Below are 14,815 nucleotides of genomic sequence, written 5' to 3'. Positions count from 1 at the left end.
ATATCTAGATCTCTGAGGGTATCCAGTAGGAATTCCTGGAAAAATTCCTGAAGTTCTTGAGGAATCCCGGAAAGAACCCTGGAAGATACTGGAAAAACTTGTAATTAGAAGGCACGAAATGTTGCTAATTGGCAAATTGAGAGATGAAATTTGTGAAAAAATCGCGTGGTGGGATTTGAACCCACGACTCCGTATTCGCTAGACCGGCGCTTTAACCAACTAAGCCACAGGACAGGTAATGGTTCTGCGGAATAGAAAGCCAAACTGACTCCGAAGCCGCACCGTGAACACTCCTATTTCACAAACTCATCTCTCTTTTCGGCTTAGAATACGGAGCGAATACGGAGTCGTGTGTTCGAACCCCACCAGAACGTGATTTTTTTTCACAAATTTCATCTCTCAATTTGCCAATTAGCAACATTTCGTGCCTTCTAATTACAAGTTTTTCCAGTATGTTTCAGACATACCAGCAAACCTGGTAAAATGCCAGTAAAATAGGCAATATGTATGGAAGAATTCCTGGAAAGATCTTTGCAGGAATTTCTGAAAAATCTCTGATGGAATTCCTGTAGGTATCTTTGATGAAAATCTTCGAAGAATCTCTAAATAACCCCCCAATAAGTCTTGTAGAGGTTTTTAGAATCATCATAAAACCTAACAACTTTTATTCGGAATTGCTTTCTAGTCTTCGTTTGTTGACCCGAGGAATCTCTAAAGTAAGTCCAGGGAGAATTCCTGAATATTTAAAAAGAAAAATACTTGCAAAAGGAATCTTTTTGATAAAAATTCTAAATAAACTCCAGAAGAAATTTGTGGAGTAATCCCTGAAGAAAATCTTGGAGGAACGTCTGATAAAGTTAGTGGAGAAATTTTCAATTGGATTCCTCAATGAAGTGCTGGAAGAACTAGTGATAGATTTACTAAAATAATTTCTGAAGTAAATTAGTGGATAAATACCTAATAAAATTTTTGGAGAAATAAATGAAGATATGCATGGAAATTCGCCGAAGGAAGTCATAGAGGTATGTGCGGAAGAATTTTCAATTGAATTCCTGGTTGAATACTTCAAAGAATGCCTGGAGAAACCATGCAAGAAGCCCTAGATAGATCTCTTAATGAAGTTCTGGAATAATACCTGGATCAATTCCCGGAAGAATCGCAATTTCTTCAGGAATGAATCTCCTGATGAAATATCTGAAGAATCTTCCGACATCGATTTTATTTGTAACAAAAATATAACATAATCATAACAAATCATGATATTCATAACACATTGTGTTCAATATCCTTGGTGGTTTTAAAATACTATAACTCATTTATATCACATTATATTATAAATGTGGTTTGATAACTCGGGTGAATCTCATTTCAGGTTAAAATGATTTTATGAAGAAATACTAGAGGAATCTTACTGCGGAAATGCATGTTTTTTTTTCTAGAGATTTCTACCTCAAATGTGACTTGCTGCTTGGGCAAAACAAAGTCAATACGTGGATAGGTACAAAACGTAAGCTGTGAGTGTCTGCCTGACTAGGAAATTATATCAAAATTATATCATATTATGTTATGATGTTATAATATTTTTCAATAACTTATTGTGTTATAAACTAGATGTAGGATGATGTTAAAATAACTAAAACCACTCTGGTCTTATCAAGATAATAACCTATTTTGTTATAAGCAGATCGAAATTATAACAGAATGTGATATGAATATTAGCTTCAGGATTTCTAGTTTCTATCAAAATGTGATACAATTTTGTTAGATTATTGTCCAAATGTCAAAGAATCAAAACTACATTATATTACAATGAGTAATCAAACAGCATGTAGATCATAATGTGGTATAATTGAGTTGTAGTATTTCGAAGACACCAAGAATGTTGATCATGATTATATCACAATGAGTTTTAAATATCATGGTTTGTTATAATTATGTTATATTTTTTGTTAGAACTTCCTAGTCGGGTGCGAAGCTAGATTTGAGCTAGATTTGCTGGGTGTTTGTTTTTCGACGAAAGAAAGCAAAAAGTAAAAACAGTAAGCGTGGATGGGCTTAGTTTCGAAAGATTCCTTGCCGCGAGTACGTGATTCGGCGCAAAACATTAACAGTGACAGTGTATACTTTAGGATTCTGAAGATTTCGTACATTGTTAGACGCAAAACTTAAACAATGATCATAATGTAAGGCTACCCGACTAGAATAATATATCAAATTTATAACACACTATGTTATGATGTTATGAAAATTTCCTATAATTTATTTTGTTATAAATAACTAAAACTGTAACAAAAACCGGTGAATTTAATCAAAATAATAACCTATTTTGTTATAATCAGATCAAAATTATAACACAATATAATATAAATTTTAGGTTCAAGAAAACTAGTTTCTATCATATTTTGATACAATTGTGTAAAATGATGTGCTGAATGTCAAACGATCAGAACTAAATTATTTCACAATGACTTATTGAACAACATTTATAACATAATATGATACAATTGAGTTATGATATTTTTAAACACCAATGATGTTAAACATGATTAAATCACAATGAGTTATACATATCATGGTTTGTTATAATTATGTTATATTTTTGTTAGAATCTTCTAGTTGGGTAGCTTAGGAAGATTCTTTTCTGGTAGCTTCAAGCGAAAATTAAGCAGTGAGCGTAATTGCGGCTAGTTTCGGAAGATGCCTTGCCGTGGGTGCGTTATTCGGCGCAAAGCGTTAACAGTGAGCGCGCGCGCGACTAGTTTGTAAGTGCGTGCATCTGCATCATGCGGGCAGTAACGGTGAGCGGAAAGTGCTTGATCTTTTACCAAGAGTACATTGTTTGGCGCAAAGATGGAGAGAAATCGAAGTGTGGGTGCGATTAACCGACGATATAGAAATTGGTGAGCTCTTTCCGATTTATTTTTTGTATTCTATAGTGTCATCTGTCTCTACGTCTGTTGAGTATACACTATTTTTACCATTCTTTCTTCTATAGGAAGCTGTTTAAGGTCTGAGCGCTTTGCACATTGGCGCTTTTCAGAACTCCTTTGCAACTAATTGGAATTTAACGCAGATTTTCGCTTCTTTCGTTCATAGGAAGTTTCAGCAGTGTGAATTTGCTCGATAAGCAAAGTTTTAGAAATTATCTAGAAAATGTTTAAGTACAAAACAGTGGAATAAATAAATCTAAATTTGAATTCTGGCTTGGGAGATTTGATCGCTTCTTCCTTTTTTTTGCATCTTGGGGTTTTGGCTTTCTCAGCTTTTGGTCTTGATTAGGATATATATGATTTCCATATACGTAGATACATCCAATATCACAGCTCAAGTTAGAATATTATGCAATTTTTCCAATACTTACCCGACTAGAAAATTATATCAAGTTTGTAACATATTGTGTTATGATGTTATCAAAATTGTCAATAACTTATTATGTTATAAACTAGATGCAGGATGATGTTAAAATAACTAAAAGTGTAACAAGAAGTACACCGATCTAATCAAAATAATTACCGATTTTGTTATAATAAGATCAAAATTATAGCACAATATGATATTAGTTTTAGCTTCAAGAATAATTGTTATATAATTGTGTAAAATGATGTCCTGTATGTCAAAGTATCAAAACTAAATTATTTCACAATGAGTTATTAAACAACATTTATAACATAATATGATACAATTGAGTTATAATATTTTCAAATGCAAAAAATGTTAAACATGATTATATCACAATGAGTTGTACATATCATGGTTTGTTATAATTATGTTATATTTTTGTTAGAATTTTTCCAGTCTGGTGGGTCCTGGAATGCCGGCTACCCAATCTCGCATGGCGAGATGTCAATGGAATGTAATTTTTTGACCTTCTTGGCACAAAGGCAGCCCTTGTGTTGCATTTCATCCGAATCGCCTCGAGGCGCCTTCCTCGATTTGTAACCCGTCATATTATTCATCCTCTCATCTCCATCGTCTATGTCGTCATCGGTTAGAGATGATGGTGATTGGAGCGAGCAAGTACTCACTCACCACGGAGACGGCTGGATGGGAAAATTTCGGGCTTTTCTAGGAATGGAGGATGGCAAATACGGCCAGAAGGTAATTTGTTCGCTTTTGAATAATTAAGCGGAGCGCATGTCGGAGAAAGAGACTATGGTGTTGCGCTTCGGGGCAATCGCTCAGTTTCGAACAACCATTGGAGAAGATTCTGAAATGTGTTCATTACGGAGAAATGGGAACCATCAAGCCTAGGCTTAAGTCATGTGTACTGTGCTTCTCTAAATATTTATAGGCGAAAGTTTGAGGTTTTCCAAGGATATAAGAGAGTTTTTCGCTTTCACAATCGAATTCATGACTTTCTTCATAGAAATTCAATGATTCAGAATTACAAAGGCACTGTTTCAAAATGCTTCAGACCTAATTACAATTTGCAAAATTTATCATCTTCAGTCCCATTCCCCCGCAATTCTTGACAGCAGGGAGGGAAAGCCTTCTTCTCATCTACATTCAAAACGAAAGCTTGTTTTGTCGGTACATATCTGCTTCTAGCCATCACATTTCATTCCATCAATTCGGAAAAGTCTGGAGAGCGATGTACATACTTCCCGACTAGAAAAACATAACATGTTTATAACATATTGTGTTATGATGTTTTATTTTTTTTCTATAACTTATTATGTTATAAACTAGATGTTGGATGATGTTAAAATAACTAAAATTGTAACAAAAAGTACACCGGTCTAAACACAATAATAACCTATTTTGTTAGAGGAAGATCAAAATTAGAACACAATATGATATAAATTTTAGCTTCTAGAAAACTAGTTTGTATCATATTTTGATACAATTGTGTAAAAATATTATCTGGATGTCAAAGAATGATATCTAAATTATTTTACAATGAGTTATTGAACATCATTTATAACAAAATATGATATAATTGAGTTAAAACATTTTCAAACACCAAAGATGTTCTACATGATTATATCACAATAAGTTATAAATATCATGGTTAGTTATAATTATGTTATATATTTGATTGAATCTTCCGGGTCGGGTTTGATTCAGTATCCATCCAACCAGATATACCTACCAAGGAAACCGATCATTTTGCTTTCCTCCGTCATCTGAGCGAGCGCCTCCGGAGTTTGTTCTTTTCGGCATAAAAACAAACAAACCATCGGAATCGGAGCATCATCGGCACGTGTCGTTCACGAACGGGGTGTCCAATCGATTTCTAGCCGTCCTCGTTGGCAGGTCGAGCTTTCTTCATACCATTTGGCTGTAGCGGAGAAATGTGGAGGGAATGACAAAATATCTGACACGTTGTCTTTAACCGCTGTCAGAGGTGGTCTTTGGAATTTTAAGAAATTTTTAAACAGGATTCTTTATCAATTTCTCAAAATTCTTGAAAAAAATGCTCGATTACAAGATTTTTCTCTATTATTCAAAAGTTACAAAGTCAAATTCGACTAATTCTAGTTAACAACCGGTGCGTTGTGTTGATCGTAGGGGCCAAATTTAATTTTGAATGTTTACCAGACATGAAAGGCCCCCCGACCGGAAAATTATATCAAGTTTATATCATATTGTGTTATGATGTTATAATATTTTTTTTTATAAATAATTATATTATAAACTAGATGCAGGATGATGTTAAAATAACTAAAATTTTAACAAAAAGTGCACTGATCTAATCAAGATTATAACCTATTTTGTTATAATCATATCAAAATTATAACAAAATATGATATGATTTCAGCACAAAATTATATCAACTATCAGAATTTGATATGATTTTGTAACATTATTTTTCAAATGTCGAAGACTCAAAACTAAATTATAATACAATAAGTTATCAAACAACATTTATAACATAATGTAATATAATTGAGGTACAATATTTTGAAAACACCGAGGATGTTGAACATGATTATATCCCAATGAGTTATAAATATCATGGTCTGCTACGATTATGTTATGTATTTGTTACAATTTCCTAGTCGGGTCAGCAAAAGCCTTTCTATTTACCAAATCCACTGATACAAAAGCTTGAAAGGCTCTCCACCCTTCAGTTACCAAAGTTTTGTCTATCAGCAACATACTTTCTCGGCCATTGCACATAACGGCTAACAGCGCCGTTTTGCCCGCAAGCCGTTGACTGTTTCGTAAATGTCCGCATATTATTCTATTCCATAGTATTTTGTTCCTAAAAAATGATATTTTGCTCTTCGTGTGGTGATTCCTTTTCTTGACTGCTCTCTCCTGTTACGCTCTCTATTTTGCCGAATACTTACTGACATTTGATGGGCTATAACTCGTAGTGGCGAGTCCACGCAGAATAAAACAACAGCCTCCGCTGGTCTCTGGTTCTGGGCCAATCGGTTCCAATAGCCGTGAACATACTCTTAAAATGCAAAAAGTCAACGTTTGCGCGGCCTACCGTGAAACCGACGGCCCCTTCTTGGTTCTCTGCTAAATATTCAGAGCTTGTCGTTCCTCCGGCATACGAGCTAAGTACCCAGCCCACCGCAGTCTGCCGTGTTTAATTCGCTTCACTATATCCATTTATTTATATACTTGGTACAATTCGTAGTTCATGTGACGGCTCCAAGACTCGATACAGAGAGCCGATGTCCGTTCCTCTAAAAGTTGTAATTTTATCTGAACTTCCAGATGATTTCGAAATATGTCTCATACGTCGGAAGAATCGTTCTAATTATCGGAAGAATCGTTCTATTAAACAATTCTAATATTTGTTTTTGTGGGAATTTTTCTTCAATTATCCTGAAATGTTTGCAGACAGAAATCTTGCATGATATTTTTGTAGAACTCTAGCAGAATTCTTTTGAAATTTGCTTAGAAGCTACGGCAAAGGAGTAAGGTTCAAACATTTTCCATGATTTTCGTGTAAATCAATGGCGTCTCGTAACCTCACTTTTTACCTGTTCAACGATCCTTAAACTTGCACTTTCGGGGAATTTAGGGTCATAATCAAATTGAAAATAGACGGAAACGATTGTTCTCGCCATTTTCTACAAATTACAAGGCAATTTATTGAGAAAATTTAAGAATTTGCAATCGTCGAACAGGTAGATTGGAGGTTAGCGAATCGCCACTGGTTGAAATACTTGAATTTCTAGAAGCTTTCTTGAAGGCTAATGTGACAATGCATATGTGAAATATTTCACTCAGCATGGTGCACCTCTTTGAGAAGCGCCAGAAGGTATAGTATTATGCATCCAACCTTGATTAGTATATCGGACTGTTGTAGGGTTCTAAATCATGGAATGGAAGAAACTTCTAGACCTTTCTACAGCATTGATGCAGCAATGCAACGATGCACCAATGCACGTCGGACCAATGCAGAGATAATACTTGTATAACTGTCATACCGTGTGGAACAATTCAACGAAACATTTCAAAGCGTGTTGGATGGACAAAAAACTCTGGGGTTTAATAGCTATGATTTTTATTCACAGAATCTTCCAGAAGGAAACCTTTCATAAGATTTCACGAAAGCCATTAGATCAATGCATATGTGAAATATTTCACAACATTAGGCATCTCATTGAGAAGCGCCAGAAGGTATACTTTCAAGTATCCACCTCTTGACTGTAAATTACTGTTGTAGGGTTCTGAACCATAGAATGGAAAGAAAATTCTAGAAACTGCTGAAATGATTTATAAAAACAATGCTTTACAAATCCTACGATGCGTCAATGGAACGATACATCAATGGAACATTGCATCAATGCAACGATGCATCAATTCAAAGATTGATCAATGCAACGATGCACGAGTTTAATGATGCACCAATCTAATGATGCACCTACTCAACGATGCACCAATGCCACGACCCAACAATGCAACGATGCAGCAATGCTACCATGCACCTGTTCAACGATGTACTAATGCAATGATGCACCAATGCAACGATGCACCAATTCAAACATGTACCAATGCAACGATGCACTTATGCAACGATGTACCTATGGAGCGATGACCTAATGCAATGATGCACCAATGCAACGATGCACCTATGCAACGATGTATCAATGCAATGATGTACCAATGCAATGATGCACCAATTCAACGATGCACCTATGCAACGATGCACCTATGGAGCGATGCCCTAATGCAATGATGCACCAATGCAACGATGCACCTATGCAACGATGTATCAATGCAATGATGTACCAATGCAATGATGCACCAATTCAACGATGCACCAATGATACGGCACAACAATGCAACGATGCATCAATGCTGCGATGCACCAACACTGCAACGATGCACCTATGCAATGATGTACTTATGCAACGATGCACCATTGCAATGATACACTAATTCAACACAGGTGCAATGCTCCAGTGCAATGATTATTGTAGCTTTTATTCTGTGAAACATTTCAATGAAACATTTCACAGCGTGACGGCAGGGCAGACAACTCTAGGATTTTATATATGGATATGATTTTTCAATGGATTCCTCCGGGGCTTTTCTCTAAGAATTACCGAGGGAAAAGTTCACAAATTTCATCGTTTGTTGAATAGGATTCCAGGGGATTCAAAGATATTTCAGAGATATTTCAGAAATGCTGATTTCTGGGAGCTTTAGCAAGCTTGGGCAGGTTTCATAGCCAGTTCTGGAAGGTCCAGAGTGGTTTCAGGAGCATTCAAGGGAGATTAAGGGGTATTCAGCTGGTTTAAGAATGTTGCTAAAGGTTTCAATGGGGTTTCATTGGGTTTTAGTGGGTGTCAAGAGCGTTTCACGGGGCGTTTTTCAGGGAATTTTAAAATGATTTAGTGAGCGACAGGATTTCATGAGGTGTCAGGGGTTTTAAGAGGTATTCAAGAAATTTCTAGGGGTTTCAGAGCTATTTCAAGAAACATAGGGGGATCTCAGATGTGTTTCATGAGAGCTTCAGAGTATTCATGGAGGAGGGCTGTCCTGAAGATCTCATGCAACCCCCAAAACATGTCTGGAGCCGATTGATACCTCGTAAATCCCACTGAATCGTCTTGAAACCCTTCTTCCCGCTAGAAACCGCCTAGTGAACTTCTGAACCCCATGGATTGCAAGGGCGTTTCAGCGGGTTTAGTAGATTTCAATGGCATTTCAGGAGGTCTCAGGGCTTCAGCGGGTCTCCAACAAGTTTCAGAGAATTTTAAAGATATTCAGAAGGAAACAGGATTTTAGGAAGTTTCAGGGATTTCTGGAAGTTTAGAGGTGTTTCAGGGACTCCTAGGAGATTTCTGAGTTATTTCAAGAGAAATTGCGGCATATTAGATGTGTTTCATGAAAGCTTTAGAGGGGAGCTGGTTGTGAATATCACCCCCTCCCCTCCCCAATTTCAGAAGCCAACTGATACCTCTTGAATCTCATTGAAACCTCCCAAAACTCCTTTTAACCTTCCGTAACTCGCCTCTTAAACCTTCTGAAACGTCCTCAAAATCCCTCAGAAACACCCCAGTGACCCCATGAAATCTCTTGAAACTTATCTGAAACTCCCTGATTCCCGCTAAAACGTCCCAGAAACCGTTAAAGTACCCTGCAATATCCCCTTCAACGTCCAGCGATAGGGTGCGACTCGAAACTCTTTGTGGGACAGCACAATCTACTCGAAAAGGGGAGTACGTGCAATCGATTGTGTTTTGTACACTTATTATTTTGCCGTGCACTGGAAGTCTCCTGTGTCCTGAGCTCAGTAACTTTTAGTAGTCAAGCAGACTTGACTAAAAAAGGTTTTTGGAAACATCATGAAACCAAAACAAACGGTATTAGGTTTTATGACGGTTCTCAAAACCCCTACAAGACTAATTGGTCATCAACATGGGGTATGCACTGTCTATGTACTTTTCTCTGTACTCGATTCTACGCAAGATTGTTTCAGGCACGTTTCGGAGGATATCCAGGGGAAGTCTAAGGGGGTACTAGAAGCGGTTAAAGAGGGATTTCAGATGAGTTTCAGTGGTGTTCCCCGCGGTGGATTCTGGCGTGCTTCATGGGATTTCAGGGGCATTTCAAGAGGGAATTTCAACCGGTTTGAGGGTTGTTTCAGGAGCGTCGTTGAGAATTTCCGAGGGGAGTCCTGGGAGGTTTCAGGGCTTTTCAAAGAGTCTTAGGGGCTGTCCATAAACCACGTGGTCATTTTTTTGGGACTTTTCAAACCCCCCCGCGTGGTCATTAGTCCATACAAAAATTTTTATTTGTCCATACAAAATGGTCATTGGCCGAACCTCCCCCCCTCATGGCCACGTGGTTTATGGACAGCCCCTTAGGACGTTTCAGAAGATTTTCAGTTACGTTCAAGAGGGTTTTAATAGCGGTTTCGATAGCGTTTTAGTGGTTTGCAGTGGTTATCAGAGGGTTTCAAAAGCGTTTTGAGGGGTTTCAGGGGCTTTCACGGGGTTTCTTGACGTTTCAGATGGTTTTCAGGGCGTTGCGATTGATTCTAGAGCAGTTTTTTTTTTAATGAATTTGAGTTAAAATGCGTTTCAGGGCAGAGGTTTCATGAGTTTCCCAACTCCTTAAAGTCCCTAGTAATTTTTCTGGGACCGTCACTCAATTCCCTTGAAACGCCCTAGAACATCCCTAAAGTACCTTAAACGTCGTCTGAAACTTCCTGAAACGACACTGAAACCCTCTGAATCCCCTAAGATCGCTATGGTTTATAGTGTCTATAAACAAAATGTGCTGCTCCGGATTGTATGGAATTTTGCAGGGTTCAATTTCCCTACACTGTCAGAAGTTCACAGGTCAAATTTGGGCAATATTCATGTACCCTTTGACGTGTTTGCGCTTCCCAATTATTGCGGATACAGGCTTTGTCTTGCTTTTCTTATTTATATTATTGTTGAAATAGATGTTGTTCATCCTTCAGCTTTGAATGAAATATTTTTTGATATTTTATCATGATATTGTATCAAGCTTTCCAAAAATTCTCCTAGAATTGAAACGTTTTCAAGAGCTGAAAAGTTCTTTGGCTTTCCAACGAATGCCAACGGAGCCCCGATTCCGGGGAAAGCTGCTCTGAATGCGATACCTTCCAGTATGTAAAGCCGCCAAAAACCTACAACCCACCACCCCGAAACGGATACCTATGTACGCCTAGATACATATTGCATCCGAATTGGCTCGGTTCCAGCAGCCAGCAGCCAACAGCCACGAAGACATCGAAGTGAAAACAATGGCTGCTGCTGAGCTGACTGAGTAGCACGGTCTTGCGAATCGTTACCTACTTCCAGGGCGAATGTAAGAGAACAACCAAGTACGGAGAGGTTCCTGGAATCGCAAGCATCACTTCAATCGGTACTGGCATGACATGTCAATGACATATAATGAGCTTTGGAAAGCGATTTATTTTACATAAAATTGTTAACAATGAAAGAAACTACAGGGGATACTCAAAATAACTGGGACAGGTAAAATTTTCACTTGTCAAAAAATGTTCAACTAGCTGTAACTTTTCGAATAGGGCATCAAATATTCTAAAATTTTTACTGTAAGCTCATCAACTAGTTGTCTATCAGTGGTCCAATTTTGGTAAAGTTCGGGCTATTCTACATGAAGTTAAAAGTATTCTAGAAAAAGGTATAATTATTCGATAGCCAACTTTGAGCTGTTATATCTCCGGATTCAATAAACCGATTGCAATGAAATTTTGATCATTTATGACTGATATAATGAACTTTGAAAAACATTTGACTTAATTTGAAATTATTAATAAGAAAAAAAGTTATAACGATTTCATATATTCTATGTTTTTTTACTAAATTTATCTATTTTTCATATGCATTCCATTACTTTTTCAATATAATGCCGGCCATTTGGTTGCTTTCCTTCGAAACATTAATATATTCAAATCAATTAGAGGGAATTTCAATGAACTATAACTATTATCTTGAATTTTGAAACGATGATGAAGTTTTGGATAAATTGGCGTTTTATTAGGAAAATAATCTAATCGTTAAATTTTTCTTTCGTGTAAAAAAATTTAAGTTTAGTCAAAAGTTTTAAATAGCTCATTATATTAGTCATAAACGACCAAATTTTCATTGCATTCGGTTTATTGAATCCGGAGATATAACAGCTCAAAGTTGGCTATCGGATAATTATACCTTTTTCTAGAATATTTTTAACTTCGTGTAGAATAGCCCGAACTTTTTCAAATTTGGACCACTGATACACAACTAGTTGATGAACTTACAGTAAAAATTTGAGAATATTTGATGCCCTATTCAAAAAGTTACAGCTAGTTGAACATTTTTTGAAAAGTGAAAACTTTTCCTGTCCCAGTTATTTTGAGTATCCCCTGTATAACGAATAGGATATTTTTTTAAATAACCAAAAATAAACCAAAAAATTATGCTGAGGGTAACGGATTCCTTCCCCTGGACCGGAACTCTTTGTTATGGAAATTCTTGACTTTCTTGGTCATAGAGTATCTTCGTGCCAGCCACATGATATGAACATGCAAAATTGTTATTGGCGGAGGTAGCAGCGGAGATGTCACGCTAAAAACAAGAAGAAGTTGTGTTTTTCATATAAGTGTGGGCTACTCTAATCCATACGAAATTGATACGTACAAAACATTTACATCTTGACCAGTTACCTGAAAACGAATACAAAACAAACTGTAGATATCCTTAAGTTTTCCAAAGGCTTTTGACAGGTATTCCTGTTTTGGTATGTTAACTGACTGCAGTTGTTCCGGGTGTCCGGCCATTTGGGCGAATGCCGTTTGGCCGAATGCCGTTTGGCCGAATTAGTATCAAAAGGATTTGGAGGCGTGGGCAAACTCTGGATAACATGGTAGCTGCCAATATGATCATCAGAAATATTTCCTTCTTTTAATCATATACTATTCTTTCTAGTTTTACCGTTAAGGGATTAGTTGGCGTTGAAACTGAGAAAATTATTGTCAGAGATTTTTCCTTCTTTGAATCATAGGCTGATACCTGATACCTGAAGTTCTCCACAAATTCTTGAAATAATTAACAAAAAAAACATCAGGTATTCCTGGAGAAGTTCTTGGGTACATCCCTGAAAATATGATTGAAGGATTTCTGTAATTTCCGAAGAAACTCCTGAATGAATTTTTGAAGAGTACCTGAGAGAAATTTCTAAAGAAATCATTTGAGGAATTTCTGGAGCAATCCCTGGAAGACTTCCTCGATAAATCCCTGAAGAAACACCTGGATGAATCCCTGGAGTAATTCCCGGAGTAATCCTTGGAAGAATTTCTGACAGTATACGTTGACGAATTTCTGTATAAGTTATGGGAGGAATACCTAGAGAAATATCTGAAGAGATCTCATGAGGAAATACTAGAAGAAATCCTAGATGAATTTCTGGAGGATTCCTTGGAGGGAATTCTGGAGAAATTCCCGGAGGAATTCTGGGATGAATGCCTAGGAAAATTTCAGAAGAAAGCTCTTGAGGAATTCCTAGAGGAAATCTTAGAGAAATTTCAGAAGGCATCCTTGGAGGAATTCTTGTAGAAATCCCTGATGAAATTTCTGGAGGAAACCTGAACTAATTCCTGGGAAAATCTCTCAAGAGAATCCTGGAGGAATGCCTGGAGAAACTTCTGAACAAATTCCTGGAAGAATTCTTGGATGAGACCCAACAGGAATTCCTGGAGAGATTTCTTGAATGAATTCTTGGAGCAATCCTTGAAAAAAATCGTGGAGGAATTCCTGGAAAAATTTCTGAAAAAAAAATCCTTGAGAGATTCCAAGAGGATTTCTTGAAATAATAAAGAAACCCTTGAAGGAGTTCCTGAAGAAAACTCCGGGGGAATCCTTGAAGAAATTTGTGAACAAATCCCTGGAGGAATACCTGGGGGATCCCTGAAAAATTCCTGAAGGTATTCCTGGAGAACTTCCTGGAAGAATTTCTTAAGAAATCCCTAGAGGATTTCCTGGAAGTATCCTTGGCGGAACTGCTGAAGGATTTCCTGGAGGAAACTTCGAAGGATTTCCTGGAGGCATCCATGGAAAAATCCTTGGAGAAATTCGTGGGAGCATCTCTGGAGAAATTCCTGAAGCAATTCCTGATGGAATCTCAGGAGAAATTCATGGAGAAAGGCCTGTAGGAATCCCTAGAGGAATTGTTAACATAATTTCTGAAGGATGTCCAGGAGCAATTTTTGAAGAAATTCCTGGGGTAATTCCTGGAGGAATTCCCGGAAGAGTTCCTGCAGAAATTCCTGAATAAAATCCTGGAGGAATGTCTGGAGGAATTCCTAGAGGGATTACTGTGGGAACTGTTGGAGGAATCAATGATGAAATCCCTGGAGAAACCTCTAGACGAATTCATGAAAGAATTACTGGATAATTTTCTAGAGGAATCCCCAAAGGAATTCTATTATTTTTCTATTTCTGAAAGAATCCCTTCTGGAATTTCTGGAATTCCTGGAGAATCCTCGAAGCAGTTTGTGAATAAATCCCTGGAGGAATCCCTGAAAAATTCCTGAAGGTATTCCTGGAGAATTTCCTGGAAGAATTTTTGAAGAAATCCCTAGAGGATCTGCTGGAAGAATCATTAGAGGAACTTCTGAAGGATTTCCTAGAGGAATCCCTGGGAAAATCCCTGGAGAATTTCGTGGAGAATTTCCTGGAATAGCTACTGAAAAAAAAAAATCCTCAGAAGATTTTCTGGAAAAATTGCTGACATAATTTCGGACGGATTTCCAGGAGCGAATCCGGGATCAATTCCTAGAGAAATTGCTAGAGGAATTCCTGAAGAAATTCTTGAGTTATTACTTGGAGAATTCCTGGAATGCCTTGATAAAATCCTGGAGGAATAC

At 37.2% G+C, this 14,815-nt stretch overlaps 1 protein-coding gene and 1 long non-coding RNA gene across 7 annotated transcripts in view; one reads left to right on the top strand and one right to left on the bottom strand.

The window, feature by feature from the left end:
- The window catches only part of LOC109422192 (signal transducer and transcription activator), a 388,739-nt gene that overhangs the window by 93,035 nt on the left and 280,889 nt on the right, over nt 1-14,815 (top strand). The window lies entirely within an intron of this gene.
- Nucleotides 1-14,815, bottom strand: part of LOC134284871 (uncharacterized) — an 88,400-nt gene that overhangs the window by 23,574 nt on the left and 50,011 nt on the right. The window contains exon 2 of the long non-coding RNA XR_009995985.1: nt 1-14,815. This exon is cut by the window's left edge and continues 23,574 nt beyond it. This is a non-coding gene — a long non-coding RNA (uncharacterized LOC134284871).

Source organism: Aedes albopictus, chromosome 1 (genome assembly GCF_035046485.1).
Source record: "Aedes albopictus strain Foshan chromosome 1, AalbF5, whole genome shotgun sequence".
In the NCBI taxonomy this organism is placed as follows: Eukaryota; Metazoa; Arthropoda; class Insecta; order Diptera; family Culicidae; genus Aedes; species Aedes albopictus.
Note: the sequence above shows the minus strand (reverse complement) of the source record. Positions and strands in the feature narration are given on the sequence as shown.